Source organism: Mustela nivalis (genome assembly GCF_964662115.1).
Source record: "Mustela nivalis genome assembly, chromosome: 10".
NCBI classification, from domain to species: Eukaryota; Metazoa; Chordata; class Mammalia; order Carnivora; family Mustelidae; genus Mustela; species Mustela nivalis.
The window spans coordinates 101,803,504-101,817,436 of NC_139029.1; the positions used below are offsets into that span (position 1 = coordinate 101,803,504).

At 42.5% G+C, this 13,933-nt stretch overlaps 1 protein-coding gene and 1 long non-coding RNA gene across 11 annotated transcripts in view; one reads left to right on the forward strand and one right to left on the reverse strand.

Annotated features, from left to right (window-relative positions):
* HIPK1 (homeodomain interacting protein kinase 1) overlaps positions 1 to 8,474 on the reverse strand; it is a 52,749-nt gene extending 44,275 nt beyond the window's left edge. For 5 of the 10 annotated variants that reach the window (XM_082685007.1, XM_082685005.1, XM_082685004.1 and 2 more), the window contains exon 1: positions 7,913 to 8,043. The gene's annotated coding sequence lies outside the window, so the exon portion shown is untranslated. Of the gene's footprint in view, positions 1 to 7,236; positions 7,396 to 7,912; positions 8,145 to 8,312 lie in introns of those variants that run through there. The other 5 variants (XM_082685006.1, XM_082685002.1, XM_082685003.1 and 2 more) reach the window with 5 other exon arrangements.
* LOC309841701 lies at positions 8,345 to 9,320 on the forward strand. The gene is made up of 2 exons (XR_014299254.1): positions 8,345 to 8,468; positions 8,663 to 9,320. It is a non-coding gene; the product is annotated as an uncharacterized lncRNA (long non-coding RNA).
* The last annotated feature ends 4,613 nt before the right edge of the window (positions 9,321 to 13,933 follow it).

Sequence of the window (13,933 nt, forward strand, 5' to 3'; positions counted from 1 at the left end):
CCAGCTACAGTGTTAATTCCATGATAGGTGCCATACAGGTCTTGTTCTTTGCTTACAGCATCAGAAACTACCATAGAGACCCTGGCAATATTCAGACATGCAATATTTATTGGATGATTTCTACCCCTGCCTACCAACCTCTTATCTACTCCCTACCACTCATATTTTTCAAATATCCCTCCCTTTTCTGTGTGCATCTTTGAGATATAGAGGGAGTCTCCACTCCACTACACATAGTTTAATTTTACTAGTCATAAGAGAATAAACACACACAAGAAAGGAAGGAAGCATGACAAAGGATGTTACAGAACATAAAAAAGCAATGTGTACATTTCTTTGTGCCTGAATGCAACTAAAAACCATCTGCACTGGACTAGACAGCTGGAATGAAGAACAAATCCTCAGCCTTCGATTTCTAAAATGTGGCCTGGATTTACTTTAAACGAGAGTTTTCATAATTTATATGAATCCTGAAGAGACAAAAAGTGTAAATTAAAAGCTAAAGCCAGTGCAATTTAATTCCAAGGCTATGAATTTACAAGTCCTCTTGTTCTGCCTATTATCACTGACATAATACCAAATTAAAATAAAAGAAAGGGGAGCCTGGGTGGCTCAGTCATTAAGCGTCTGCCTTCGGCTCAGGTCATGATCCCGGGCTCCTGGGCTCCTGGTTCGGAGTCCTGGGATCCAGCTCGCATGGAGCTCCCTGCTCCGTGGGAAGGCTGTTTTCCCTCTCCCACTCCCCCTGCTTGTGTTACCTCTCTCGCTGTGTCTCTCTCTATCAAAAAATAAATAAATAAAATCTTTTTTAAAAAAGAAATGAAAAGAAAAATCTGAGACCAAGTAGTACCTTTACAAAATTTACCTATTAAAATATATGCAAAAATACTTCTCACCTATTATAAAACTGAGCCAATTTTTAAACAATGAAAGGAAGCAAATTTTTGAAATTTGTTTTCCATTGCATATCTGTTGAGTTACTAATTTTAACAACCTATCAAGAAACAGGAGCACAACCTTTATGTGCCTAAAAGTCTTTGATAAAAGAATTGAATACAAAATTTGCACTTTGTAGCTATATCAAGGAATATGAAAGCTTATAAAGTTAATAAATCTAAAAAGAATTCATGAAGTATAATACCAAATTTTTAAAAATATGTTCATAACTAGACACTTTAAAATACTGCATTTACCAGAGTAATGTTATGGGCAACTTTTCACCCAATAAATAAAATAACAGATACGGATGGTTTCAAGTCCTCAGTGAGCCCTGCAAAATGCACAAGTTCTAGGAATTTTTCTAAAAGCTTAAGGATATAAATGGGCGTGATTCTTATTCAGTATGACAAACTTTTAAGTCTATCCATAGGGAAAGAACAACCCAGAATTTGACTGGCTTTCCCCACAGTAAGGGTGTATGGTACTTAAGTCAGTACTATGCCAGTGTGGCTGGGACTCATCCTGACCTCAACAAGCACAAGGTGAGAAGAAAATACAAAATCAAACCTGCCTGGAAAAATCAACACTCTTGGGACACCTGGGTGGCTCACTTGGTTAAGGATCTGCCTCCAGGTCATGATCTCAGGGTCCTGGGATTGAGTTCCATGTCAGGATCCCTACTCAGGGGGCAGTTGGCTTTTCCCTCTCCTTTTGCCCCTCCCCGCTACTCATGTTCTAATAATAAATAAAATCTTTAAAAAAAGAAAAAGAAAAATCAACACTCTTATCTATATAACATCCTGAAATTCAGCTAAAAGCAGCCATTCTTAGACATAAGATAAAGATACTATGTTCCAGAAAACCGCCTCTGCAAAATGAGGAAGAAATTTTCTTCCTAGGGTAAGGCCTTCCCAACAAAAATATGGAACAGAATTAACATCTGCAGAAAACTTACTATGTATCAGACTCTATTAAGTTACGAATATTACCAATTCCCAGGAGAGCAGTGCCCAATAAATTACTTGGGATTTCCTAAAAATGTTGCACCTCTCTTCACCTCTTGAATTTACTTTCACCTCTCTTGTTTGACTCCAGTAATAAACGTCTTTTCATTTCAAATCTGATTTCCAAGGATTTAACTATCCAAGTATATTGACAAATTTGACCACAGTATTCATGGAGAACTAGAACTAACAGGCAAAGGGTTACTAGCATTTGTACTTATTGCTAAAGAGAACTGAGAACATACAGCTTTCAAATTAAAGGCTTCCCTACTCCCTGCCGTGGTCACATCTACTGAACATTTACATGGTGCCCCACATTATGGGCACTACAGGTAGCTAATATTACTACAAAGGATTCAAATATTATAACTATGAAAGGAGAAGTGAGTTATGACAACCAAGGTAATCATTTGTCAGTGTTCTGCCCTTCCTTTCCAGGTAACTTACATCTTCCAGTAGGAATAATTTATTATTCTAGTAGGAATAATAAATTCCTACTGCTTTTGCTTAGCATCATCTTTGCCTCTTTGATACAATTTAACAATTGGTGACCTAAATAACCTAAAATCAGTACTGTAAATTGATTGCTTCCTCTGGCACTTGTCCTCAGCTGACATGTACACAGATATAAATCTTCCCCAGCATGATGATATATAAAGAATATTCAGGGGCACCTGGGTGGCTCAGTGGGTTGAGCCTCTGCCTTCGGCTCAGGTCATGATCCCAGGGTCCTGGGATCGAGCCCCGCATCGGGCTCTCTGCTCAGCAGGGAGCCTGCTTCCCTTCCTCTTTCTCTGCCTGCCTCTTTGCCTACTTGTGGTCTCTGTCTGTCAAATAAATAAATAAAATCTTTAAAAGAAAAAGAAAAGAATATTCATATCATTAAGGTAGGTAAATAAGAAAACACATTCTGTAAAAATAAAGCAAGGAGTAGTGTTGGGAAGAAAACTCCTTCACCGTAACACCATCTATCTCTCCACTCCACTCTTTTTTCTCCACCCCTGCTGAAAATCCTGGGCTATTTCAACAGCCTAACTTGCTTTCCCCAAATGGGACTCTCAAGCCCCCTTTTAAAACTCCTTTCTCCCAACTCATTCTTCACCTTACAAATGAAACTTTAAAAAAATGCTTATCTGTCTCCTGCTTAAAACCTTGAGATAAAGTACAAAATGTCCAAATTTCCAGTAGCACTAAATTTCTGAGTTCCTAGAGCAGGCCTGATTTCTCCCATCCTAGTTCCTTTACACATAATATTTCCTCTCTGAACTTCACTGTCCCCTCCTAGTCTTCTCTTTTTCTACTTATCCTGTTAGTCTCCATTTTTTCAGTGTGGTTATATAGGCTGTTGGTTTGGATCAAAATCTACTCTCTCCTTCACCCCAGGCTCATGGCTATGTACATCAGCCCCTCTCACAAACAGACAGTAATGTACAGCTTTTTGTGTTCCTTTCCATTTCTACCAGCAAAGACTCATGGAGACCCAGCTTCTACCATGAAACAATGCTCAAGGATGACAGAGCAATAAGATGGAAAGAACTGTCTCTGAATGATCCTGTAAGAGCAGAACCACCTGCCCACCAAGAATGCTCACTTGAACCTGGAACATTTACTTCAGGATGTCACATGAAAGAAAAACTATGTTCCTAGATTATGTATGTGTTAGTCAGCCTTATGCTGACAAATACACCCAGGTCACTTCATACTAGCTTAGGTTTCCTGGTAAAGGCTCCCACAGCATCCTCTACCACTTCTCGGTACTTATGACACCTGTACTTATTTATGTCATTTACTCATTTAACAAACATATACTGAGTATCTAGTCTGTCTGCCTGGCACTGTTCTAGAAACTAGGGATAACAGTGGTGTTCCAGATGGACAAGATCCCTTGTCTCCTGGAATTTACTTTCTTCTGGGAAGACAACAACACACACATATCCCCCAAGAAAACAGAAGCTAGAGATAATGCTATGGATGAAAACAAAACACAATGATATGACAGAGATGGTGGGAGGGGCAGAGATACTCTAGATTTGGTGGTCAAGGAAAGCCTTGTAAGGTGGTGGCACTTAAGCTAAGATCTAACTGACAAGAAGAAGCCATTCCAGTGGAAGAGAACAGTTAGTGACAAGGCACATTCTTGGCTTATTTGAAGAAGAGAGCAGTGTAGATGGAACAGAATAAGGAAGAAAATAATAGAAGCAGGCAGACAAGAGCCAGATCACGTATTAACTCATGAGACCACCCTAAATGTTATTCTAAGTATGACTATTTAAAAGCTGACTTCTTGGGATGCCTGGGTGGCTCAGTTGGTCAAGCGTCTGACTCTTGATTTTGGCCCAGGTTGTGATCTCAGGGTTGTGAGACTGAGTCCTGGAACGGGCTCCACGCCGGGTGTGAAGCCTGCCCAAGATGCTCTCTCTCTCTTTCTGCCCCTCCCCCTCCTCCCTCCCAATCTCAAAAAGAAAAGTTGACTTCTCTTCTAAACTGCAAATTCTGTAAGGGTAATTCTAAATACCAGAGTAGGTGTCTTTGGGGGGTGGGTATCACCAGCATCTATCACATACGGTATGTGTCAAATGTTTGTTAGAATGAATGACTAGAAAGAGATCTTTCTTCTCCATATATATAAACAAAAGAGGATCTCAGGTGTCATACTGACTGAATTAGAGAAATAATCAACTGAAATAGAAATTATAGTCTCTTGCCTACAAGAGAATACCTAAAATAGTTTTCTAAGTGTAGTGATACAGAAGGAAAAAATAGGCGTGAAACCCTAAGGACACTATTTGAATGAAAGCCCACCACCCTTTTCCTGTAACACTTTCCTTCATAAGGAACCAGCAAGCCAATTACCCAACTAGAATGCAAAGAGAGGGTGTGGAGTAAGTGGTGTTAGCTGATGAAAGAGTAATTCTATAATTCTATGTAACTCACAGCCATATAATCAATATTTTGTAATATTTTGTAAACTATCCTTCTAGACAGGATATCTTTTCCTAAATTTCAAGCTCTTCATTATTTGGAATGATGAATCTATAGCAACAGAACAAAAAAAAAGTATGTATTTTTTGTGTTTGGTAAAAAGGTATGATCTTGGTATATGCACCCAACAGTTTACAAGACCTATAAAATTTAGAATGAAGAAAGCTATACCTCAAGGAGTTTCAAGCATAAGGAAAATGTTAAATTAACAAAGCAAACATCAATATGGAACATGAATCTTGAGATGACCCTGTTTAGATCAGTCAGCAAAGACCTAAGGAAAAGAGGACTTAAATAAGGTAACAATACTTTGGCAGATAGAAGGTGGAATAACTTCTTTCAGATTAATGAGATAACTTTTGCCAGTATGCTAGGGAATGTTGAAAAATGAAAAACTGTTTCAAGTAAGGAGATGTACTCGACTGAAGCAAAAAACACTGGCAAAAAAGTACAGGGATTCTTACAGCTAAAATGGACTTGATGAGACTCTTTCCAAAACCCCCTAATTCCAAGGTGAGAAAAAGGAGACCCAAGGAGGCAAAAAAGCTTTACATAGAGCTAATGAGTTGTAATGCTGGCAAAGAATTCAGGTCTTCTGATTCTTTTCCATTAAGCACTCTGGGAAAGCACCGTACCAGGTGCCCTTAAAGAATCCAAAAGAAATATACATAAGCTTCCCTATCTTCTAGGAGTTTAGAATGTTGCTTAGGTGATGTAACACACATACACACACACACACACACACACACACACGAAAAAGAAAGAGAAAAATATAAAAACAGGATATAAAAGGTTTTTTTACAGAGCCAATTTATGCTGTACAAAAATACATAAGTCATTTAGGGAGCTGTGAAGTTAGGAACAAAAAAGGAACCAAAAAGCAAATCACTGATTGTTGAAGTGGTACTTGAAGGAAAAATGATTTTGATGGGTTGTGTTCAGAATGGCACAATGTAAGGGAAATGTAAGGGAAGAGACTAGGGAGAAATAACTGAAACTTGAAAAAAAAAAAAAAGCTAAAAACATATGGATTGCTTTATGCAGTCGTGAAAATGAAAAAGGGCAGATCAGGAAGTTCATGTTTGCAAAATTACTTCAAATTACAAAAAGACCAGTTACAATATATAACTAACAACAAGTTGTGCAAGTTCCAAGTGTAAGAAGTTTACAAGGCAGGTTTGGCTCACTGATTTCTCCCAACACAACTACTGACTGAACTGTGCTTGTGAAAACAAAACCACAGAATGAAGAAATTCTATTTTCCAGAGAATTGTGAATTTTGAGATTATCTTTTTTTCTTTTAGGAGGGAGTTTTGGTTTGGTTTTAAATCTCAAGTTACCAATCAACTTACTCTACAATCCATAAAACTACAATATCCAAAAATGGTATAAACTATTTATGAGTATCACCAGCAGAAGTCCTACTTACCAACTAGAGCCAGTATACATATTTACAAGATCTCACTCACCATTTTACTCATCAGATGCTTTACTGGCTTGGCTGCCTACAGTTCCAACCACAAGTTACTTTACTAAAATATCCTCCCAGCAAGGAACAGTATCTTAAAGTCACAGATATACTTCCATCATACCAGTATTGTAACACAGAACTCTGGGGTAATTACATGTAAAGATCCCAAATCATAGGTAACAGGACTTGTTAGATTTTTGAAATGTTTTCAGAAAGCTTTAGACCTATATAAGTAAAAGCCTGTAATGACTTGAAATCTCTACAATCTTCAAAACACACACACAACAGACCAGGAATCAAAAATAGCTTTACACAAACAAGAGCAAAATTGTAGGTTTTGCTGAGGGCATCAGCCACTTAATTTAACCCCATTTCATCAAGAGCAGGAAGCCAGGCTGCTGTTTTCATCAGTTACTAGGGAACAAATAAGATAAAGGACAGACTGGGCAGAAGAGTCTACAGTTGAAATGAATATTTTGATGCAATTTCTGAAAATTCCCGAAGTGTCACTAAGAAAAAGCACCTAGGGCTTCCTCAAAACGAGTCTTTCTACAGCTGAGGGACGGTTTTACGTGCAGGAAAGACATACGGAGGCTGAGGATTGTTTTTTCCCCTTCTCGAGCCCCTCCTCCCTTCCCCCACTTAAACAGGAAAGAAAACGAGCCCAGCATAAACACAAGGCCAGTGCTCACGGTTTGTCACCACAACAAACTGGAGGTTAGACCAGCGCTCTTGGAGACCGAGCCCCAAGTCCCGGTTGCTAAACACAAAAAGGGCCTCTTTCCCAAAGACCTGCGAACAGTACGGGCCTTACCCAAGAGTTTTTGGTTGTTTCCTCACCTTTTCTCTCTCTCTCTTTTCTTTAAACGAAAGCTTTGGGAAAGTGGCGACAGACAGCAAAAGTTTCCCTCCGAGCCAGACCTCTAAATCCGCCTTGCACAGACACACATTAGGTGGGCTGGTCCCACGTAGTCTCCACCATCATTACAAATTACAAACCTAACGATTAAAGAACAGAAGCGGAGAGGATAGAAAAGCTTCCACACCCACCCCACCACCACCGCCGTCCTTTCCAGACACCGCTTCCTGGTCGCAAAGAGCACAAATAACCCAAAACCATGGTGATAAGCAGAGCTGTGAAATACACACGCACAAGCCACACGCTGGGAACCTGCCACGACGGCCGGGAAAAAACCGGCCGGGTGAGGAGGCGCAAGGCGGCCCCCTGTCATCTGAGGACAACAACACGCCCCAAAGAGAAGTGGCAGGAGGCAGGGGGAGTTGCCCCGAAAACAAGCCCGGAGCCTCCTCGCTTTCCCGGGAACGCAAGCTCCTCCGCGGCCGCTAGCGGCCGGGCCGCCGGACGGGGCACCGCGTCCCGGGTGGGGGCGCGCCCAGGGAGGCGCCCCCCGCAGGCCGGGCGCCCCTGAGAGCCCGCGGCCCTCCCGACCCCGCCTCGGGAAGCGGATGGGAGCTTGCTCCCTGCCGAGGCCCCTTCCCGCCCGGCCCGACTCACCGCCGGTGGGTCTGGTTCTCAGCCGCGAGCTGGGGCTGCCGCGAGGAGGCGGCGGAGGAGACGAGATCCGGGGCCCCGTCGCCGGGTCATCATACCCCCCGCGCGAGCCGGCCCGGGCCCCGGCCCCCGCCCCCCGGAGCCGTCCCCGCGCCCGTCCCGCGGGGGGAGCCCCCTCAGCCTCCCGCCCGCTCCGCCGCCCGGCCCCTGGCCGCCGCCGCCGCCGCCTCAGCCCCGCGCGCTCCCGCCTCGGCCTCCCGCTGCCGTCCGGGGCCACCGCCGGGCCCCTCGCTCCGCAGCCGCCGTTGTCGCCAGACCCGACGAGCCGAGCGCCGAGCGGCCGCCCCCATCCGGCGGCCCCGCCCCGCGGGAACCATTCACAGTCCAGCGCCATGACACCTACTGAGGCGGAAGTGTCGAGGAGCGGGCGGATTAGGAGGACAGCATAGTACAGATGGGGGTGGGAGTGGGGGGGCCTCCGTGGGGAGCCAGCGTGGATCGAGTGCGGGGGCCGGATTCCCCGCCCCCTCCGCGCTACAGACTCCGCGATGATTTAAAGGTGCTTGGTGGCGGTTGGGGGGGGGGAGGGGGTCCAGCTGTGAAATGTCATCCCAGCCAGTGTGACATCACCACAGTCTAGTGTGACTCCCCCAGAGATTGGGCTGCGCGCGGCGAAGCAGTGCCTACCCGGGAAGCCCCCCTGCTGATGAGGAATTACCTCAGTTTAGGCTTAAACGTTTCGTTGCCATCTAGAGACGTTCTGGCAGAGTGGCATCCGTGCACGGGATCTGGAAGCCTGCTCGTACATCAGGAGCCGCTTAGGAGACTACCGCTGCCCGCCATAGGAAAACTGTGTGCATTGCGAGGTGAGAAGGAGCAGCTGTGCTCTGGACCCAGCCCCTCAAAACGTGCAGTGAGCGAATGCTACCATAACGTTCTTGCCTCGAGCAGAAGACAGTAAGACTGCGTATTCAGGAACGGGAGTGCATTGGACACACAGCATTCAGAAAAAAAAAAAAAAATGGACACTGTAAAAACTAGGTTATCCTAAAAGAAAGACTGTTGCCATCTCCCCAAGTCAAGAGATTCTCTCCCTAGGACTTCAGAAGCACCTCCCGCTGTGTAAAATGTTCTTGTTCCTAAAGTGGGGACCATTTTTAGAGACAGTAGTATAACCTGTTTAGTTTTTCTATCCTGCAAAGTGCTGGAGGCAGCAATGATCTGAGCCCTACAAAGTGACCGTCCAGCATCATGGTTGTTTGCATATACTCTTTGAGGAGGGGGACAGAAGTGGCAAAGTCAAGATTCTGCTATTACCCTGTATTTCTCAGATCTCACTTGTATACATTCTTGACCTATTTGGATCTCCATCTCCTCACAAAAAGAAAAAAAAAAAGTGAAGATGTGCTAATACTCTTGTGAAGAAGTGGTAATACTACGTTAGTATGTTCGTTAAGGTTTCTTTTCTGGCTTAACATCACTAGGAGCAGTTCTGTTTTATTGGGAAAAGGGAAGTTTATTTCCCTAGAGGACCAAGGTTAGCAAGTGTTCAATCCCACGGGGCAGTTTTGTTTGCTTATCTTCACAGGAACTGAGAACATAAAGTCCTACATTGGGCTGACCTGGGAAACATCAAAATACAGAGAGTGGGTGAGCATGCCCACTTGGGGAGGAGCCAGGAAAAAGGCAGAACTTGAGCTCTGGAGTAGAACAGATCCTGCTCTAAAAGCAGGCTTCAAACACACTAATTACTTACCATGACTTGGCTCAACCAAACTCAGTGACATGCTTCTAGCCTCCTATTATCTCAAATTATGTCCCTTTACTCATTTCAAACACATCTCAAAGTCCATCTTGAGGGAACCTTTCCTGATTGACTCGCATTTTATTCTAATTATTTAATTCTGCATCATCATCTGTGTATTTACTTCCCTGTACCTTATTTGTACTTGCTGATCTATGTTCATGGTTCTTGGGTCATTCCTTCAGTCGGCCTCACTACATGGAGACCTTCTCAAAATCTATTATTTCCCCCTCTCTAATATACATTCATCCATCCAACAAACTGTATGCCTCCTCTATTCCAGGCATTCTCCTAGATACTGGGTCAGATGCAAAATGAATAAGACATTCCCTTGGCTCACAGTCAACAAGGAAAAAAAATGCATAGTGACATATATAAGACTTGAATGACAGAGCTAGAGAAGACTCCAGAAAAGGAGATATTTAAACAGGGCATGGTCAAAGAAGTTTCAAGTTTAATGTAGCTGGGTTCATTTGTCCCTTCAGCAAATGTCTATTGAGTATATTTGTGTGCCAGGCACTATATTGGAAATTAAAGATACAAAAAAGAAAATGCATGGTCCATGGTCTGAAAGAGCTGACCCTTCAGCAGAGAAGTGGCAAGATACGGACTTAGTAAATTAGGTTGATTTTAAAGGCCATGAAGAACTCTTAGAGGTTTAGCCAAACAGGTAATATGAAGGAATCTGCTTTAAAGAGAGAGGCAGTGGCAGTGAAGAAGGATGGCTGACTGGGACATGTAAAGACTAGAGAAACAGACTAATTAGAAGGCTATGATGAAGGTTTGGTCAAGCAGAGACCCTAGAGAGAAGGGGTCAGAGAGGAGAACTCTTTCCTCCTAGACAAAATGAGTGCCGCTAGAGAGGGAGCTGTTGCTAGTTGGAAGCATTGAATCTGACCTAGGGTATGATATTTCTCTGTGGCCTAGAGCCTAGATTCAGTGTTGCAGACAGGAAGTACTCGCTCGGGAGCTATATTACTTAAGACCAAGTAGGAGAAGCTGACCCAAAGGCTGAGTCACAGGAGAAGTTGAATCAAAAAACTTGTCCAATTATCCGAACAAATAGTGAATCCAAGGGGCCAGGAAAAAAAAAGAGAGAGAGAGAGAGAATTCAAGTAGAAGCTGACAGTTGTAAAACTGGGGGAAACCAGGTGAGACAAAAGGTCTGAAGGAAAAGATAAGAGGCAGAACATGAAAAAAGCCTTTGAAACAAGAGGGCATCCTCAGTGGTTTTTTAAAATCTAGATCCCAGAAAACTTTTTACTTGGAAATAATTCCAAACACACAGAGAAGTTGATAATAAAAAGAGCACCCATATATCCTTTACTTGGATTTGTTGATTAATTTGGATTTGTTGATTGCCCCTTTTGCTCTAACACTTGCAGTCTCAAATAGATAGCACACATACACACCCATTTTTTTCTGGCCATTTGAAAGTAAATGGCATCTACCATGCCCCTTTATCCCTTAATGCTTCAATGTCCTAAGAATATGTACATTCTTTTATATACACAACGTGTACATTTATCTATTCAGGAGACTTAACATTGATACCATACTTCAATCTACATCCATATTCCAGATTTCATCAATTAATCCAATAATGTCATTCTTACCCATTTTCCCCTTCGAATAAGAGAATCCATATATTGCATGTCTCTTTAGTCTCCTTTAATCTGTATCAGTTCCTTAGCTTTTCTTTGTCTTTGATATTTTTGAAGGGTACAGCCCACCCCCTTTGGACAAGAGAATGTCCCTCATTTCCAATTTGTTGTTTATGTTTGTCTCACCTTTATTCATTATTAGATCCCAGTTATCCATTCCTGGCCAGAATACTATTGTGATATTGTGATATTGTGTCCTTCTCAGGATATCAAACCCAAGGTCAGATGATGACTCTCTCCCTCAATGGGTGATGATAATTTTAGTCACCTTGTTGAGGTGTCTGATTCCTCCACAGTATATTTACTATTTTTTTTCCCTGTAATAAGCAATCCATGGGGAGACATCTTAGACCCTGCAAATATCCTGCTCCTCATCAAATGTGTTCCCATAGATTTAGCATCTATTGATGGTTCTTACTTGTACCAATCCTCCCTTATCTCTTATTAATTAATTAGTTATCTATTAATGATATAGACTCATGGATTACTGTGTTTTTCAATGGTTTATTCCTTACAGTCCTTAATTATTTGCATGATAAAATTTTCCAGATTTAGTCAATGAGGGCCTTTTCAAGCTCCTTTGTCTTTTTTTTTTTTTTAAGATTTTATTTATTTATTTATTTTGACAGAGAGAGACACAACAAGAGAGGAAACAGAAGCAGGGGGAATGGGAGAGGGAGATGCACGCTTCCCACTGAGAGGGAGCCTAGTGCGGGGCTCGATCCCAGGACCCTGGGATCATGACCTGAGCCAAAGGCAGATGCCCAACGACTGAGTCACCCAGGTACCCCGCTCCTGTGTCTTTTTTAGCATGCCCAATTTTCACATATTCCACATTCATCTTGATTCTTGCAGGTTCACCATTCCTTGGAGCATTGGATTTCTCCACTGAGTGCTTTGTATGTGGCCAGAAAAAAACAAAGGGAAGAGAAAATATGGATTATTTGTGTGGGAAGTATTTTTTAAAGATTTTTATTTATTTACTTGGGAGAAAGAGAGAGCATAGAGAGAGAGAGAGGGAGAAGCCGACTCCGTGCTGGGCAGAGTCCAATGCAGGGCTTAATCCCAGGACCCTGAGATGATAACCTGAGCCAAAGGCAGCTGCTTAACCAACTGAGCCATCCCATGTAGGAATTTTTTATAGGCCAGGCCTGCAGGTAGCAAACACATAGATCTACTTTGCACACATCACACTGGTGGTAACTCAGGAACATGGATACTGCTGCAATGCTTAGGAGATGACACAATCTATCTGTGTACCCAAGAGACTTGACATAGTAAAAATTAGGCCAGTCTCCACCATGCTTGTCCAAAAGCTATTTTCTATGTTACTTCTTCCTTATTAGTAGGATCCCAGTTTTGTTCAGACAGAAGGAAGATCCTTTGATTTCAAAGAAGGTAACTTCATCTCACCAAATCAGGAAATGAATTACAGTGATCCAAACCAATCCTGGTAATTCCAGTTCTTATCACCAGTGACTAGTCTAAGAGTGGGTATAGACTCAGTTCTGAAATAGGAAAGGAAGTCTAGTGGGAGGCTCGTAGGAAAATTTTTCTTTTTGTATAAAAAAGACAGGACCTTCACAGAAGAAATTCTTTTGTCCCTGCCTCTCTTTTTGCTGAGACAAAGGAGTGAAAACACCAGGCGTGGAGCTGTCATACCCATCTTGTGACCATAAATGTGACAGCAAACAAAGATGAAGACAGTCAGGATGGAGGACAGCAAAGGAGACAGAAAGGAGTCTTTGATGACAGAAATAAGCTTCTGAATGGAACTGGGACTGCCCGCTGCTTCTGGACTTTTTAAGTAAATAAACGTTCATATGTTTCAAGAACACTGCTAGACGAGTTTTCTGTTCTTTGCTGCCAAAAATCATTCTTAAGTGACACGAGAAAGAAGTAGGAGAGCTTTTCTGGGAAAAGGAGCTAATTGGTGGTATCTGAATGTTCTGAGAAGTAAAGGAGAATACGAATGGAAAAGTGGCCAGAGGATTTGCAGTGAGATGGTCCCTGTGGATCTTGGTAAGATCAAGTGGCATGGTGAGGAGGAAGAAGCAATGTGATTCCTACAAAAGATCTTTCCTGGTATGAGTGGTGACCAACAAACTGGGAAGGATGGTTTGAACCAAATGGGTGACAGAATCTACTCTGGTCAATTCCCATATTCAGTTCCTAATACCCAAGGAAGCTGTTTGGGTTCCTGCTGTCTGCTTCAGCTACACCTGGGAAATCATGAACTGAATCACTTTGCTCTCTTGAGCACTTCTCACAGCAATAAGCCAGGAAAAGTTGTTCTGGCCCCTGAACTGGTTTCCTAGAGGGCAAACCCAGCATATATGATGGGGACTAAATAGAACCTTTTTAAAAACATTTTCTTCCAGGATTTATTGACTGTATAATAAGTACCAGGCATTCAGTTAGACAGAATAAAGAGATGAATAAAGCATATTCTGTGTCCTCTGGGACCTCAAAATCTAATTTAGGAAATAAATTAGGAACAATTATAACAAATCTGAGATTGGTCCTCAAAGTGGCATTACTAGTGGTCAGAAACAG